Consider the following 16,630-nt stretch of genomic DNA (forward strand, 5'->3'; position numbering starts at 1 on the left):
AAGACAAAAAAAAAATATGCCCCAAAACACCATTTCAAAACGTACAAGATTTGTCGTCCAAGAGAATAAAAGACAAAAGAAACTGGAATGCAATATAGTTCAAAAGAAAATAAAATCAAACTTTTATCCCCAAAGTAGCTATGCAAAGCAGAGCAGATTTTTGTTTTTAACTCGCAAACCTTCCAGGCATCCCTACTGAAGGAAATAGGCCCAGGCAAGGGCCACTGATAGTCAAATCTACCAGAAGGAATAAACATAGTGGGGGAAGGCAACTGTAAATGACTAATGAATAAATGGTGACTCAAAGTATTTACTTCCTCGACAAAATCGGTGATCAAAGAAACATTAACAAAATAATGACTAGTACTTGATTGGGAAGATCCAGAGAAGGAAAACATAAGGAAACAGGGAATCTTGAAGAGGGTAGAACAGGTAATTCTGAATAATATTTATATCTGGGATTAGAGGAAGAATGAAGTGTGGGAAAATTTCCGTAAGTTCCGGGAACTGTTTTTTACTAATGTGGGTGATGGTGTAAGCATGCTTATGCTTGAGTTTACAAACTCTTGGACTGGGTCCTTAGAATGAATAGTTTGTAACTTGTGCTGAGAAAACTATGTATCAAGATGCACAATTGTTAAAAAAAAAAAAAAAAAAAAAAAAAAAAAAAAAAAAGAAAGAAAGAAAGAAAAAGATTTAATTATATCCCTGAATTTAACTGGATAAGCCTTTCTCCATAGAAAAGGAAAATAGTTTCAACAGATATTTTTTTAAAAAATCAAGCCCTAATAATATATAGCCAGTAAGAAACACCCAAATAGAAGAAAACGAATTTAGACTAAGAGGTTGGAATATGATGTATTGTTCTTTAGCCAAAGCCAAAGCTAAAGGCACAATAGAAAATATTAACAGAAATAGGGAAACTCTTACACATTTCACATTTAAGTATCACTACTGTTAAAGCTAGGTTGGGGCAGCCAGGCGTCTCAGTGGATAGAGTACTGGGCCTGGAGCCAGGAAGACCTAAGCTCAAATCTAGCCTCAGTCACTTCCTAGTTAGGTGATCCTGGCCAACTCACTTCACCCTGTCTGCCTCAGTTTCCTCATCTATAAAATAAGCTAGAGAAGCAAATGGCAAACCACTCCAATATCTCTACCAAGGAAATCCCAACTTTCAGACACAACTGAAAGACAACAAACCCCAAGCTGGGCCCAAGGCCTGAGTAAGTCTTGATTTCACACCGCTGGAGCGGGGGATGAGCCAAATAGGGCGGCAGGACCAACTAGAATGACAGTCAGCGAGGGGCCAATATCAAGTCCAAGATTACCAAACTTGAGAATGGCAAAACTAAGGCACTGGTGAGAAAGAGAATAGTAATTATAGAAATAGAAAAAATAGAAGTTTCTTTTTTTTTTTTTATCCATAACTTTTCTATAAGGACTCTCCCCCACATCCCACCAATAAATAACATTTAAAACATGTTATCCTCACAACACTATATAACTCCCCTAGTTTGGAACCTCAGCCTCCCTAGCTTAGACGATTGCCACTCTCTTCTATGGGTCTCCCTGCCTCCATCTCTGGTTCTCTCCAATCCAAGGCTCAATGCTGTGAGCATAGATCTGCCCAGGTCATTCTCTAGTTCAGTCAGTTCCAGTGCCTTCCTCCTGACTCCAACAAGGGTCAAATATAAACTCCTCTCTTTGATAATCTCCCTTTCCAGGTTTATCACGGAGCTTCCACCTCGGTGCCTTTGTTTTGGCTGTTCCCCCACATCACCCCAGGCCCCCTCCTCTCCATCTCTTAGAATTCTTGCTTCCTTCAAGGCTCAATTTAAGCACCATGTCTATCCTCTGACAAGCTGTTCCAGATCACTGCCCAGTAGGGCCTCTTCTTGCTCCCTCTCCCCCACTTCCCCACCCCAAATGGGAGTATTTTGTACATACCTTTTATAAACACACCCACACAAACACAATTTCCCATAGTACAGGAGAGTTTAACCTGGATCTATGAATAGACTTTAGGAGAGAAGGTGTCTATGAACTGGGATGGGGGGAAAAAATTACATTTTACTTCAACATAACCATTTTTCTTTGTAATCTTATATAGTTTCCTGGCTCCCCTTGCTTCTGTCAAGGTCCAGTTAAAATCATACCTTTCCTAGCTTCTCTTAGTCTGAATGCCTTACTTCCCTCTGCTGACTAGCTCTAACATAGGCTGCCTCTCCTTTGCTTTTTTGTCCATAGTTGTACGAACTCCTTGAGAGCGGGAACTATCTTGTGCCTTTTTCTGTATTCCCAGTGTTTAGCACAGTGCTTGTACACAGTGGGTGCTTAATAAACATTTACTGAGACAATTTTTTCTCATGCTTCATTTATAAATTATATTAAATAATTCTGAGCAGGCTACTTCACCAGACTGCCAAAAAAAGGGGTCCGGAACCCAGAATGGGGGACAAATCCCTGTTGTCACAAAACGTGCTCCTGGAAGAAAGGGGTCATTTCATTTTTGCCTCTGTATCCTCAATGATTAATGTGCTGTTTACCACAAGCTCACTGACTGATTGCCTTAGGGAGCAGAAGCATTATTAAGTACATTTTCTAAAAAAGGAAAACTGAGTTACTCAGTGAGAGCAGGGTCTGAGGCAGGACGGAGTCCATAGGTTCCATTAAATCCAGCTTCCTTTCCAGGTCCATCCCCATCCTGGGTAAAACACAATCAGCCTCTAAGAATATACATATAACAAACTTAACAAATAAATATGTAAAGGATAATTTCCTTAAAGGGTAAAAAAGTAGAGGCAGCAAGAAATCAAGAGGAACCTAATATTCCACTCTCAGAAAATGTACAAGTCAAACAGAAAGATAAAAAAAGTAGTCAGAGACCCTGCCCGGATTCAGACAAAACTGGACTCGGGGAATTCAGGGAGAAGCTTTCTGGAGAGCACATCTGAGTTTTCCAGCATTCCCGGGAGTGTCACAAATGTTGGTCCCGCTGTAGGGCATAAAGAACAAACAGACCCACAAATGCAGAGAAGCAAGAGTGTCAAACATTTGATTTGGAGATCATGAAGTGATGAAAATCATCAAGGAAAGCTGATTCAAACAAAGATACTGACCAAAACAGACCAAAAACAGATGGCTAAGTAATGTGGAGGATCAAGACAAAATTAGAGAAACAAACATTTATGTTAAAAAACAAACAAACAATTATTTGATATAAATATATATATATAAATATTTTATATAAATAAATATAAATATATAAATATTTGATATATATAAATATTTGATATAAATAAATATAAATATATATATATATAAATATATAAATATCATTACATATAAAGTCACCCAACAACTGTTCTAACACATATGTAGATGTATGAATATACACAAGTATCTCCAACAAATAATTCTATATTTCAAAATATTTAGGACACAGGAGAAGAGGTGTTCAAGGAGGCAACTCTATATTAATGTTAATATTAATCAAGGGGGAAAAAAAGCAAAGCTCAATGAGTAGGGAGGGTGATTTAAAAAATAGACGAACCCAAAACAAGTATGAAAAACAAGAATAAAAAACAGAAAAGATGAAAGGAAGAGACTGGAAAATGACAAAATAAGTTGCTACCCCTTCAGCTTGCTAACTGACTCACCCGAGAGCAAAGCACATTAGCAAAATGAGAAATTCGAAAGGAGATATCACGAGGGAGAAGAAAGAAAATGATCCCAAACTATTATGAACACTTAGTTAGAGGCAAAGCCGAAAATGTCCACGTAATGGATGAATTTCTACAATAATATAAAATATTCAACTCAGTCCAACAGGAAATAGGGAACCTCGGAAAGCGAAACTCACTGGACTACAAATGAACTGCCACTAGAAAAACCCCCAACACAGGGTTAGATGTTTCACAAGAAAATTCTATCAAAAAGTTCAAGAACAAAGGATCCCTATGCTATAGAAAATAGGCAAAGGGAGCATTCTACTTATTTATTCTACAAAATAAATCTGGTCCTAGGCTGGGGAGAATAAGTAATTAAAAAAGAGTTCCAAACCCGTATCAGTTAGGAATATAGATGTAAAAAATGATTAAATAAAGTGGTGAAAAAGTGAGTTCAGCCGTGTACTCCCCCTCACAGCCCTTCCCCCGGCCTTCCCGCCAAATGGATTCATCATGGCCAAGAAGAATTTATACCAGGCATGGAAGGGTAGTCTAACAGGAAGACAACGAATAGACTAAATCATATCGTTAACAAGAGCAATTTAAAACACATGCTTGTATCAATGGGTGCAGGAAAAGCCTTCAATAAAATACAAATACTCGTTCATGGTCAAAACACTCTAGCCGAGAAATAGACCCCTCTCTCTCACGGCGAAGGAAAAATGTAACTGAAACCAAGAGCTCACGTTACTTGTAATTGAGAAACATTAGAAGTTTTTCCAATAAAAACAGGGGTGAAGCCAGGATGCCAGCTATCAGTATTATTCTGAGAGCGCCTGCCGGGGCCAGAGTTTCTATACTCAGGAGAAGGGAAAGGGAAGGGAAGGAGTGGTGGCCAAAATTCATTTTGGGGGGTCGAAGACAATCGCTAACCCACAAAAATCATCAGGATGATGATATAGCCCTTTGTACAAAAGAAAATTTGATCTGACAAAAAAAACAAAACACACACACACACACACACACACACACACACACACACACACACAAAAACGGTATTTGACAATCTGAGAGTTAGTTGGCCTGCCAAGACACACACAGACAAGACTTACATAAAATCAACAAGAAAATAAGAGCGTGAAAATGGCCCAGGGAGCCCGGGTGACTCCCGGGTCCTGGGATATCATCAACAGACAATAATACCTGTTGGTGTATAAAAGATTCCCGCACTAGAAAACCACATGGCCGATACCTGGGGAATGGCTGACTCAATGATGGTATATGAACGCAATGGAATATTCCCTGTGCCGTAAGGAATAAAGAAAATGAGCGATCCCAAGAAATGGGGAAAGGCTTCCATGAATTAATTCTGAAGTAGGAGATGGAGCCTGAAAGTCAGGGTGCCAGTAAGCAATTAAACCTCAAGCTAAACGGCCTATGTTAATAAGCATGAATTAAACATTTAATTAACAATAATTTTGTTTGCCATCTTAGACTTTAGAGAAGCTTTGATGCAGTGGAAAGAACATTCATTCTATGTAGAGCGAGAGAGGGGCAGGGTTGGGATCCTAGCTCAGTTATTGCCTACTTATGGGACCTGGGCATCCACCTCAGTTTCCTCATCTGTAAGTGGTACAGCTTGAAGAGGAGTCAGAGGATATAATTTCCTGAATCTACTAGGACCCTTTGTTACCATCTGATCTCGGGCAATTCGTGTCACTTTGGAGTTTTCTTCATTCAGAAAGTGAATATAAAATTGGTTAGATGATGACTTCCCTTCTAGCTGTGACATCCTGGGATTCTCTGGAATGATTTCAAGGACTTGGATTTCTGCTCAAAGTCTGTGATTTCTTTTATTTATTTATATATTTGTTTTTCCTGAGGCAATTGGGGTTAAGTGACTTACCCAGGGTCACATAGCTAGGAAGTGTTAAGTATCTGAGACCAGATTTCCACTCAGTCCTCCTGACTTCAGGTCTGAGTCTATGATTTATTGAAAAGCACACTGAATTCAAATGCCTCCACTGACACTTAGCAGCTTTGTGATCTTAAACAAGTCACTGAAATTCCTTCTCTACCTCAGTTTTTTTTCTCTGCAAAATGGGAACAATAATCAAATGTGCTGTAGTCACTTCCTCACAGGACCATTGGGAAGGCCAACAGAGATGAAGCACTTTTACAAACTAGCAAGCAAGCAGCTGAAGAGCCATCTGCCAGCTTGTCTTCTCCAAATAAAGGAACTGAGCTGAGGAGGACCTCTGTGGGCCTCAGTTTCTTACCCTATAAAATGAGACCGTTCCCTCTTTCAGGCAGTCCCTTTCGAGCGCTAAATCTATGACTGTAAATAGTAGATTCGCTTGCCATATCTGCATCATCAACAGAGACAGCACTTAACTGGCTCAAGCACCAAGGCCCTTTTGGATTGGGTCAATGGGCACCACTGCCACCTTATGAGTGTCCAGGACGGACAAAGGAGGCATTTCCCTGAGGTGGTGGATGGATCCTAACGCTGTGCACCTGGAGAGCAGATTCAGTTGGGAATCTTACTTCGGGCACTGATTCAAAAATGCCAACTTTGCAAACCACACAGTGCCTTTAAGAAGAAAATGGGCATGTTTCCCAACCTCACTTTATGAGACTTGTGCCTAATCCTTGGGCAGGACCACATAGAACAATTTGAAGTCTGAATCCATCTTCTGAAAGTTTAAAGAAAACAGGAACAGGAGAAAAAGTGAGGAGATGGGAAAATGTCTGTAATTTTTCCAAGTTGAAGTTGGGAGGCAGAAAAAAACTTTGTGGGGGGGGAGGAGGGGGAATAGTCCCTCTGCAGCTTCTCCGGCACCACAATTAGCAAGTTGTATCAAGATGATTCATAAATTGACTGCTAACCATGGCTAAATGTAGCTCTAAAACACCTGGGGTTTGGGGTTTTTTTTTAAATGAATTGAAAGACCCTATAGATTTCCAGAGTTTTCAGAACTCCTGCTGCCAGGCAGATGGAGGCAGAGCCCTCAAGCAAACAAGAAGAGTCAAAGACTTAATTCATCCGCCCAAACACCTCTTTTGCAAATGGATTATTATTATTTACACTTCGCAGTCTACACGCCCATAAAGGCCAGATCGTCCAGGAACTACTACAGAGGTTGTGTAAGAAAGTCAAGGAAATTCCCCAGCAAGTGACACACCATCCTTCAGGCCTCAAGGAAAACTAGGTTACTTAGGAGAAGAGGGCCCCTATGCCCTGACATGAAGGTGTGATTAGCACGGGGACTGGCCTTGCAGGTTTGGATGAGTAAATGGGACTGCTGGGAGCCGGGTGGCGGGCTCATGACTCGAAAGAAAAGCCACCCGCTCAGTTTCCTCACCTGTCCAACGAGGGGGTTGGGCTCGACAGCCTCCAGAGTCCCTTCTGGCTCTAGAATGGGATCCTGGGAACCTATGGCAAATGTCTGATTGCCAAAGTGGACACCACGTGGACTGGGTCACCCCATAAAAGGTAGTTCCAGTCAGTGATTCCCAACAAAGAGCCAGGGTTTTTATCAGTGTTGGCCATCCCCACACTGATGCTGATCTCTACTTTTCTCTGGCCAGGCTAAACAGTCTTCCAGAATGACCATGGCCAAAAACCCCACCCAGAGCACCTGTGGGCCAGCTTCTCTCCAGAGGCCCTCTGATGATAAGAGCCCAGAGCAGAGTAGGACCCCAATTAAGCTCAGGCCCCAGCAGCATCCCCATGGGCTGCTGTCAGAAGATGAGAGCAGACTAGGGGCCTACAATGCCATGGCATTTGGCACAGTGACTTATTTGACTGTTCTAGCCCTGTGAGAAACAGTCATGCAACTATACCCACTATATACACAAGAAAACAGTTACCTTGGGCAGTATTAGACAGAAAGTAGGAAGCAAACCCAGGGCATCAGGCCAGCTCTCTGGACCCTAAATCCAGTCCTTTCCACTAAATCTGAGTCTGGAACTTCAAAATCCTTCCCATCCACCTCCAACTGTACCCCCTACAGGGAGGTGCTGGGTATGCTTTTAAATTATTAAAGCAAGAGGACAAGTTTGGTTTCGCAAAACATATATCCTACCTTAAGCTCACTACCTACACCCTAGCGCTTCATAAAAAGAGGGTGAGGAACAAGTAGCTTCCTTAACACACTATAGCTACCAATATTAGATCACCAAGGCAAAGCCTGTGCCACCACAAACAATGGGCCAAATTCACCTAAGAAATAAAAGATCTAGAAACACATGTGGCCATAGAAAGAAAAGTGGCTTTGGAATCAAGAGGCCTTGGTTTGAGTCCTGACTCTGTCACTGATGACTTCACTCACTCTGGCCTCAGTTTGTCTATCTGTAAAATGAAGAGAGGCTGGGCCAGGGAACCTCTAAAATTTCTTGGAAATCTAAATCTATAACCCTAGAAATTACAGGGGAAATGATGGGGGAGAGGAGAAGCAGGAATGAAGACACCATAGCTATACCAGAGGTGAGATTATCCTATCAGGCAAGAATCATCAACATTTTCCGGTACTGCTTAGAAGTCAGAAATGTCTTTTAGGTAGTGTGACAGTGTTTGCTAAATTCAAAAACACAAACTCTGGGAGAAGGGCTCCCTTCTAAATGAGAATTATCTCAAAGCTGCTCAGCAGAAAACGGACTTAGACCAGCATTTTATATTATATGCCATAATAAGCACCAAATGACCAGAATGCAAGTTTTAAAACTGGAAAACATTGAAAGGAGCTACCTTTCACAACTATGGCTAGGTAGAAAATTCTGAATTAGAAGGGCAGAGATGATCACAAAGATAAAAGAAGCTATTTTGATAACAACATTTTTTAAAAAGCTTTTGCCCAACAAAATCAAAAAGGCTCAGGCTCGGACAAAAAGGGAAATTGCACAATTGGGGGGCGGGGGAATCTTTGCTTGAAATACCCTTACTTGGGACCACATGCCTTTTATAAGTTACAGGTGGACAGTGTGATGCCAACAGGGATAGGGAGCCACAGAATCTCGGAGGGCACTTTACACAGCTTCCCACGGTTTAGGTAGTGCTGCTGGTGTGTGGTCAGCTGGAATACTGTCAGTGCCAAAGAATTCATTCTATCACAAAGGTTTTGGGAACAACAACAATCTGATGGCCTAATGATGACTCCTGGGATGTGGAGGTCAATACCTCTGATCTCACAGGCAAAAGGTCCTCCAATGTAGAAACTTTATCAAGGAAGTGGGGACCTTTTCTAAAATTCCCAGACTTTGATAGCTCACCTGGAACTCTGAGAAGTTCAGAGGTTAAGTAAATTGCCCAGACCGCTTTTGGTCAAGTCAAATTCAAATCCTGAGAAAGTTTTCATCAACCCTTGTTTCATGTTGCCCAACACAATAAGGTCAAATTTCCCCACACATTTTCCCCTGTTTCCTCAAAGGCTCCCAGCTCTTACTGTGACCACTAATAACAGAAAAGATTACGCTTCTTCTTCACGCTGGGACTACAGGATGGCTCTTGAAATAATGGGGCTTAGATCGGGGAAGGGATGGGGGGGAAGAAGGGGAAAATTTGCAACCAAAGGTTATGCAAGGGTCAATGTTGGAAAAATTACCCATGCATATGCTCTGTAAATAAAAAGCTTTAATTAAAAAATATAAAATAAAAGAAATTTAAAAATAAAAAATAAAAGAAATAACGGGGCTTGACGCTAACATCTCTCCTAAAACAGCATAGCCCGGGAAGGGGAAAACAACACAATTCTCTGCAGGTGGGTCAGGCCAGTCGCCGCAGTCAGCTGGAACACCGACTAACCGATCAGCTGACACAGGACGTGAAAATTTAGGCAGGGAAGGGGATGGGGTTCAAACTGAGGCTCCTGCTGCTTCACCACCCCAAGGTGGCGGGGGCCAAACCAGAAACCATGAAGAAGGCAGGAGCAGTAAAAGAGAAGGCCTCCCAGGGAGGAAACTGTCCCCTGGCCTGTTCTCAGTGGAAAGGCCAGAAAGTGTCTGGAATAACCAGTGTACTTCCACTGGGAGCTCAGGCCCTACTCCTTGCCTTTTAAACTGACCACAATGCACATTCTCTCTCCAATTCATCTTAATCATCTAGTCCCTAGAAGCTAAAAGGGAACAAGTGTGTCTACCTCTGCTGTGGTCCAAGAAATCACCTAACTCCTGGCAGCTCCAGGTGGGGGGGGGGACACAAAAGCAAGATGGCCTCGCCCCCAGGCTGATGGGTGAGGAAAGCCTTAAACAAGCAAGCACAGCCTCAGAACAGAGCAAGAGACTCGAATGCCTTCTCCAGCAGGGCTTCTCCACTCGAGCAATCTATCTGGTCAGCCACAGACTCCCACCAGAGAGGCAGGAACCTTCACCATGGAGGCGCCACGGCCCCTTCCGGCAGGCTTTCTGCTTAGAATCAGCTTCTCAAATGTACAAAATAAGATATGGGAGATTACCAAGGAAGGAAAATCTATCTTAACAATTATTGGAACCTCTAGCTTTTCCACCAAAGCCCCAGGCCCCCGGGATGAAAATGGCCGTTCTGCTTCAGGCCAGCCATCGTCTTGGAACCTCAGGCCCAGAGGAAGTCATTCTTGACAGGGATAAAGGAAGAAAAGGCCAAAGGTGCGATTCCACCCCCAAAGCCACAGTGGCCACCTGGAACCCTTCCTCCTAGAACGGTCCCCAAGGGTGTCAGCGAGTATGAGGAGGTAGGGCCAGGCCAGGAGGCCACTCTTGCCAGCACAGTACAGGGTACCCACCCAATCAACATCTGTCTCCCTTGCCTCCCAGGACACAAGGATGCCTCAAATCAAGGGCCGGGTTCTAAAGTACATAAAAATGAAGGTTCTCCAGACCAGGGACCAGCCCAGCCATCATCACCAAAGCCCCTTAGTTCTCTCCTCTGACAGTGTTGGTGTAGACCGCCCTGGCCACACCCAGTCTATCTCAAGAGCTGCTGGGGGTGGGGTGGAGCCTACCTCCAGCTTCTTCCCACCCAGCTATCAAATTGACCTGGAAACATCAGGCTCACCATGTCACTCCCTTACTGGAGAACTTCCAGGGGCTCCCTAGTACCTCCAGGACCAAATGCAAATTTCCCAGCCGGATCCTTTCCTATCTTTCCAGTCTTCTTACACCTTCAGCCCCTCCACTGTACTGAAAGACCCAGGGCCACTGAGCTCCAGACTATCCTGCTCACAAAATACTCCATCTAGTGACTCAGAAATTTTTCCATGGCTCTGACCTAGGCCTGGAATGCTCTCCGCCCCCATGACCTCCCAGAGCCTTTCCCCAGGTCTTCCCCAGGAAGCCTAAGATTCCTGGCAGATTTTCCCTGGGGGGTGGGGGTGGGGGGGTCCTTCATCTGTACCTACAGAGCTGTTGGCCCCATGTAGACTGGGCAGAAACCATCTTTTGCCTTCCTTCAGGTATACACAGTATACAGTAAGTACCTAATAAATGCTTGCCGACTTGCCCTGTCTTCAGCCTCTGTGTGTGAGGGCAGATGACAAGTTGCACTCAAACTGCAAAGAGTAAAGGACCTGATTGGGTATGACTAACCTGGGAAGGGCTCCAGCCAAAGAGGGCCGCAAAGGGCTTTGGTGAAGGGACTTCTCTCCTGGGAGTTTCCAAGGCCTAGGAAATCACAAGGCTAGTCCTTGCCCCCATCCTACACCCCAAAGCTCAGGGAGTGTCTGGGTCAGCACCATTCTGCATGATCTCCGTGGATCTGCCCCCCCCCCAAGCTTCACAGCTAGTAGCTGCCCTCAGTCAACCTAGTGCAGCTCACTGGCCTCTCTGTCCCTCGGCTTACCTTGGGAGTCACCAGTCCAGATGTGTCTCTGAATGATCAAGGGGTAGCATGAGGATGCAGAACTCCTGGAAAGAAAGCACAGGCTCAGTTAGGAGGTGGGGTAGCCCATTAGCTGGACCCCTAGAGCTTCTCCGGCAGGTCAAAAGGCCCCAGAGAAGCCGGGGGTCTTCCCAACCTTTCAAAAAGAGGACTGGGAGAACAGAGTCCCAGGCAAAAAGGGGAAGAAAGGAACACAAATGGCTCCAGGAGGTCATTAGACCCAATTGTTTGGGAAGAGGAGCCATTTCCATTCCCAGGAGGGTCCTGGTTCCCCTGCCCCTCCCCCCAGGACTTCACAACAGAACTGGATTAGCTTGGGCTCTCTCCACCCCTGGGGGGCCCCTTCCACCAGAGGTCCCGGGTCCCAATCCCCATTCCTTTAGGGCTGGGTAAAGGGAACGAACCTCAAGGAAATCTAAGGCTCCTCTGGCCGGGTCTGGCAATCCCAAGGATCAGCTCTCTACCCTGCAGGTATCCCCCTCCCTCCTCATCCTCTCCTCCTATCTTTCTCAACCACCTCCCAAGAGCCCCAGACCTCCCGGGAGGTCTCGCCTCCCCCAGGGATCAGCAGATAAGCAGATCTCCCAGATCTCCTAGATCTCCCAGCCTCCCCCAGGGCAGCAAGCCCCAGCACTTGAATGCAGTTTGGTTCGGTCTCCCGCCCCAGGACGCTTTGGGCCAGTCCTAATTTTTGGGAAATTTGTCCTAAATTCTCAGCTGAAATCTGCCCTCCCCCCAACTATCTTTTGGGGCCAAATGGAAGTCAAGGGTTTTTTCTGCTTGATGAGAATAAAAATACTCTTTTCTGGAAGTCTTATTGTAGTTCAAATTAAGGTTTTTTCATTCATTTCTCAGGATTCCCACTTAAAAGTTAGTTAGCATCACATTACCTGTCCTGAGGACCTGGGAAGCCCGCCCTCCCGGCCCCCCCCCCCACCAGAAAAGCCTTTATTCTAGGGGCGGGGCCCTCACTCTTAGCAGGTCAGTAATAACATCCGGAGGGCTCCTAATCCACCCAAAAGGAACAAAGGACAAGAGCCAGAGGGGAGAAGGGAGGAGGGTGGGGAAGGAGAGAGCTTCAGCACCCACAGTGGGGGAGGGGAGCTGGATGAACACCCTTCCCAGCCAAAGAGCTGCCGCCAATGGCAGCTATAGGGTGCAGCGACTGAGGCAAGATGGAGCTCAAGGAAAGGGGTCAAGTCTGCTGGAGATGAGTAACTGAACGGGGCCTTGAAGGATGGCCCAAACGGAGGCAGGAGGCCAGAACCATGAACGAGAGGCCGAAGGGACTTCTTTCCAGGCAATATGGAGGACAAGGAGAGTTGAGTATGCTAGACTTAGGGTCTGACAACTTGCAAGCAGCAAACACACACACACACACACACACACACACACACACACACACACACACACACTTTTACAAAGTACCCATGCCCTCATCTCCCTCCTAGAGGAGCCCATCTATTCTAGGGTATAAAGGAAGACAAAAAGGGTCCTTAAAAGACAAGAAGTATGGGGGGGCTGGCACCTATATCAAGAGGTGACTCCTTAAGGGGCTCCCTGATCTCTCAAACAAGAAAGGCTCCCCCCTGCTGGCTGGCCTCCTCAGAAAAATGCTTCCCATAAGACACTGCACTAAACTATCAAGTCCCTCTGCTTGGCACAATGAAGTGTCCAAGTATTCTAAGCTTCAGCAGATACAGAGAGGGGTGGCAGCAGCCCCGGGCCCTATGGGGTGGGCACACATCCCGAAGATGCATTCAGCACTGATGGGAGGCCCTGGCAGCTGGGCCTGCTGAGCCCAGGAAGGACCCACAGGGCCCAAGCTATGATTGGGAGAGGAGGAGGAGAGGGAGCACAGCAAGAATGGGGGGCAGCTAAGGAGGCTGTTTCTGATGCAGGGCAGTTTCTGGGCCTCTCAGCGGGGGAGGCTACTATACATCCATAGCACTTCTCAGGGAAAGCACAATACTTCCAAAATCCTTCCTTTTGTCCAGTCCCCATTTTTCTAAGCAAGGAGGGAGCTGCTTTCACCCCCTCAGTGTCTCCCCTTTTTCTCCCTGATATTTCTGCAGATTCTGCGGTGACCGCCACTCCCATCACCTCATGCCTCTTAATGATTCACCGTTTACCCCATGTAATGTTGGTTCATTTTGAGGGAAAGGTCGCAAACACGTGTCCCAGATAATTTCTTACTGAGCTCTCATGATGAAAATGAATTTGGAAAGGGAGAATTTAAAAGTACAGGAAATTCCCAATTCACCAATTAGTCTCATTGCAGTTCACATGTGAGTCAATTGCTTGTTCGATGGTGATGAGCCATTTCCTCTCCAACACCATATTGTTGTGGAGAGGTTCCCAGGCTAGCCCACAAGAGGCCTTGAAGCTCTACTGGGACGGGAAGTACACTGCAGAAATTCCCGTGGCCTTCCTTCCCCAACTGTCAAGCTCACAAAGAGAATGGATGAAAATGGCTGACTCTTTTTAAGAACAAGAAAAATCCATTGTGTCCACTCTGGAGCGCCTCATAAGCAGCTTAAGAACATCTGTCTATACACTGGGGGGAACCTTCCCCGGCAAGGGCTAAATTCTACGGCCTGCTCCGAGGGCCAAGAGAGCAACTTCTGGAGAAAAGTCCTCATGATCTATGAATGTGTCCAGATGTGTGCAGATGGGAGTTTTCAGAGGAGGCCATCTCTAAATCCTTGGCTCACATTTCTGGATCCCAAACAAGAATTCACAACAGTTTCCCCAGTTCTCTCCCTGCTCATTAAGAGGGAGCTTAGTGTGGAGGTACACACTATGCTGGAAATACCTCCGTTTCCATGAGAGCGAGAAGCACTAGACCTGGGGTAGAAGCCCCCGGTTTAAATCCCACGTCGGCGAATTTGCAATCTCTGAAATCTTGGGCCCATTCTGGGCCTCAGTTCCATGTTCAGTAAATTGAAGGATCAGACTTGATGACCCTAAAGGTCCTTTCAGCTCTAAACACTCAACAAGCGTTTAAGAGCCCATAATTGCTAGAGAGACGAGGGCAAAAATGAAGTGGTCCTCCCTGTGAGGTGCGTTCATGATGTTCCACCCCCTCCCTGGTCACAGGCTCCTTCTAGTTTTGAACCAACCGGAGCTTGACAATGCCAACACAGCTGCTGGTCTTGGGACAAGCTCCCCGCCCCTCCCCACCCCAAGCTCATCACAGCTAAATGGACGCCTGTAGGGAGCCAAGTACACTCAGTCACCAAGGCTCATGGGATTGAGAGCTGACCCCTCTGGAAGTCAAACAATCACATTCGGGCTGAACTTCCGATGCTAAGGGACCTAAGAGGGATGGAGCGGCAGGGAAGAAGCTGGTACTTTTAGCATCCCCCTAAACTCTATTTCCCACTTCCCCGCCTTTGCACTGACAGGTTCTCCCTCCTCACCTCCACCTCATAGAATCTCATGAGGCCTTTCCTGATCTTTGCTTTTGGGGCCCTAGCACCTACTCCGGCAGGTGCTTAACAAAGGCTTCTTCATAAAATCATAGGATTATAGCTGTAGAGCTGGATAGGGCCTTAGAGGTCAGAAGTTCAATCCTCATTTTACAACTGAATTGCCCATGGTCAAATTTGTTGATGGATGATGACTGAACTGATAATCATCCAGGACCTGCCTCAGCATGGGTGTTTCCCAATGCTCCAGCCTGGGCTCTCCTCTCTTTTAGAGAACTAGTCAGCTCTCGCAGGTTCAAGTGACATCTCTGTTCAAATCTCGATGTACAGCTCAAATGTCTCGCCTCAACTCCAATCTTCCATCGCCAAGTGGAAGCTGAACATCATCTCCTGGACGTCCCATAGGAAGCTCAACTCGATCACAGCCCTAGACCCAGAACTTCCCTTTATATATTCTCTATTCCAGCCTTAGCGCGGGCATACGATAAAAGCACACTGGCCTCCAGCTAGTCCCTACCCTGGACCTCCCGCCAGGTAGTCCCTTCTTTCCTCCTTCCTCATCCCAGACTCCCAGAATCCCTGTCGTTTGGCTCCAGCTCCCCTCATTTGGAAGCTTTTTTCCTAGACAGTCAGTTATTAAGTATTTTGTAAGCTCCTACAGTATACTGAGTATTGTGGATACAAAAAGAAACAAAAGCCAGTCCTTGTTCCCAAAGTGGAGCTTAAGCAAAGCTGCACACTAAGAGAGAAGCCTGATTATCCTGAAGACCCCTCCAGAGTAGAGAGCCCTCCCTTAGCGCCGATTTGAAACTAATGAGGTTTTCTTGTCAGAAGTGACCCCCCTCCCCATAGAGCCTCCAGCGCAGCCATCTCAAAAAGAAAGTTAATTTGATTTGAAGAGAAGCAGCTCAGTTGCTCCAGGCAGGCTCTACTGAAGAGAATTCTCATTTCATTTAAGGAATAATTTACCATCTACTTAACGGGAAGTTATGTATTCTCCCGCTTTGAGGACTGCGGTAGACAAAAAATAAAAAGGAAGGAAGGAAGGAGATAAGGAGGGAGGGAAAGAGAAGAGAGAAAGAAAGAGGGAGAGAGAAAGAGGAAAGAAAAGGAAAGGAAGAAAAAGAAAGGAAAGGAAAGGAAGGAAGGGAAGAAGGGAAAAGAAAGAGTGAGAAGAGAGAGAAAGAGGAAGGAAGGAAGGAAGGAAGGAAGGAAGGAAGGAAGGAAGGAAGGAAGGAAGGAAGGAAGGAAGGAAGGAAGGAAGGAAGGAAGGAAGGAAGAGAAAGGAAAGGAAAGGAAGGAAAGGAAGAAGGGAAAAAGAAAGGCAGTGAAAGAAAGAGTGAGAAAGAGAGAAAGAGAAGGAAGGAAGGAAGAAGGAAGGAAGGAAGGAAGGAAGGAAGGAAGGAAGGAAGGAAGGAAGGAAGGAAGGAAGGAAGGAAGGAAGAAAGAAAGAAAGAAAGAAAGAAAGAAAGAAAGAAAGAAAGAAAGAAAGAAAGAAAGAAAGAAAGAAAGAAAGAAAGAAAGAAAGAAAGAAAGAAAGAAAGAAAGAAAGAAAGAAAGAAAGAAAGAAAGAAAGAAAGAAGAAGGAAAAAAGGAAAGGAAGGAAGGAAGGAAGAAAAAGAAAGGGAAAGAAAGAGAAAAAGAGTGAGAGCAAAAGAAAGAAAAAAAAGCAAATTTCC

At 45.2% G+C, this 16,630-nt stretch overlaps 1 protein-coding gene across 3 annotated transcripts in view; it reads right to left on the reverse strand.

Moving 5' to 3' along the window:
* Positions 1–16,630, reverse strand: part of CLCN5 (chloride voltage-gated channel 5) — a 93,562-nt gene that overhangs the window by 54,532 nt on the left and 22,400 nt on the right. For 2 of the 3 annotated variants that reach the window (XM_074277111.1, XM_074277112.1), the window contains exon 2: positions 11,482–11,546. The gene's annotated coding sequence lies outside the window, so the exon portion shown is untranslated. Of the gene's footprint in view, positions 1–10,698; positions 10,718–11,481; positions 11,547–16,630 lie in introns of those variants that run through there. The other variant, XM_074277114.1, reaches the window with a different exon arrangement.

Source organism: Sminthopsis crassicaudata, chromosome X (genome assembly GCF_048593235.1).
Source record: "Sminthopsis crassicaudata isolate SCR6 chromosome X, ASM4859323v1, whole genome shotgun sequence".
Classification (NCBI taxonomy): Eukaryota; Metazoa; Chordata; class Mammalia; order Dasyuromorphia; family Dasyuridae; genus Sminthopsis; species Sminthopsis crassicaudata.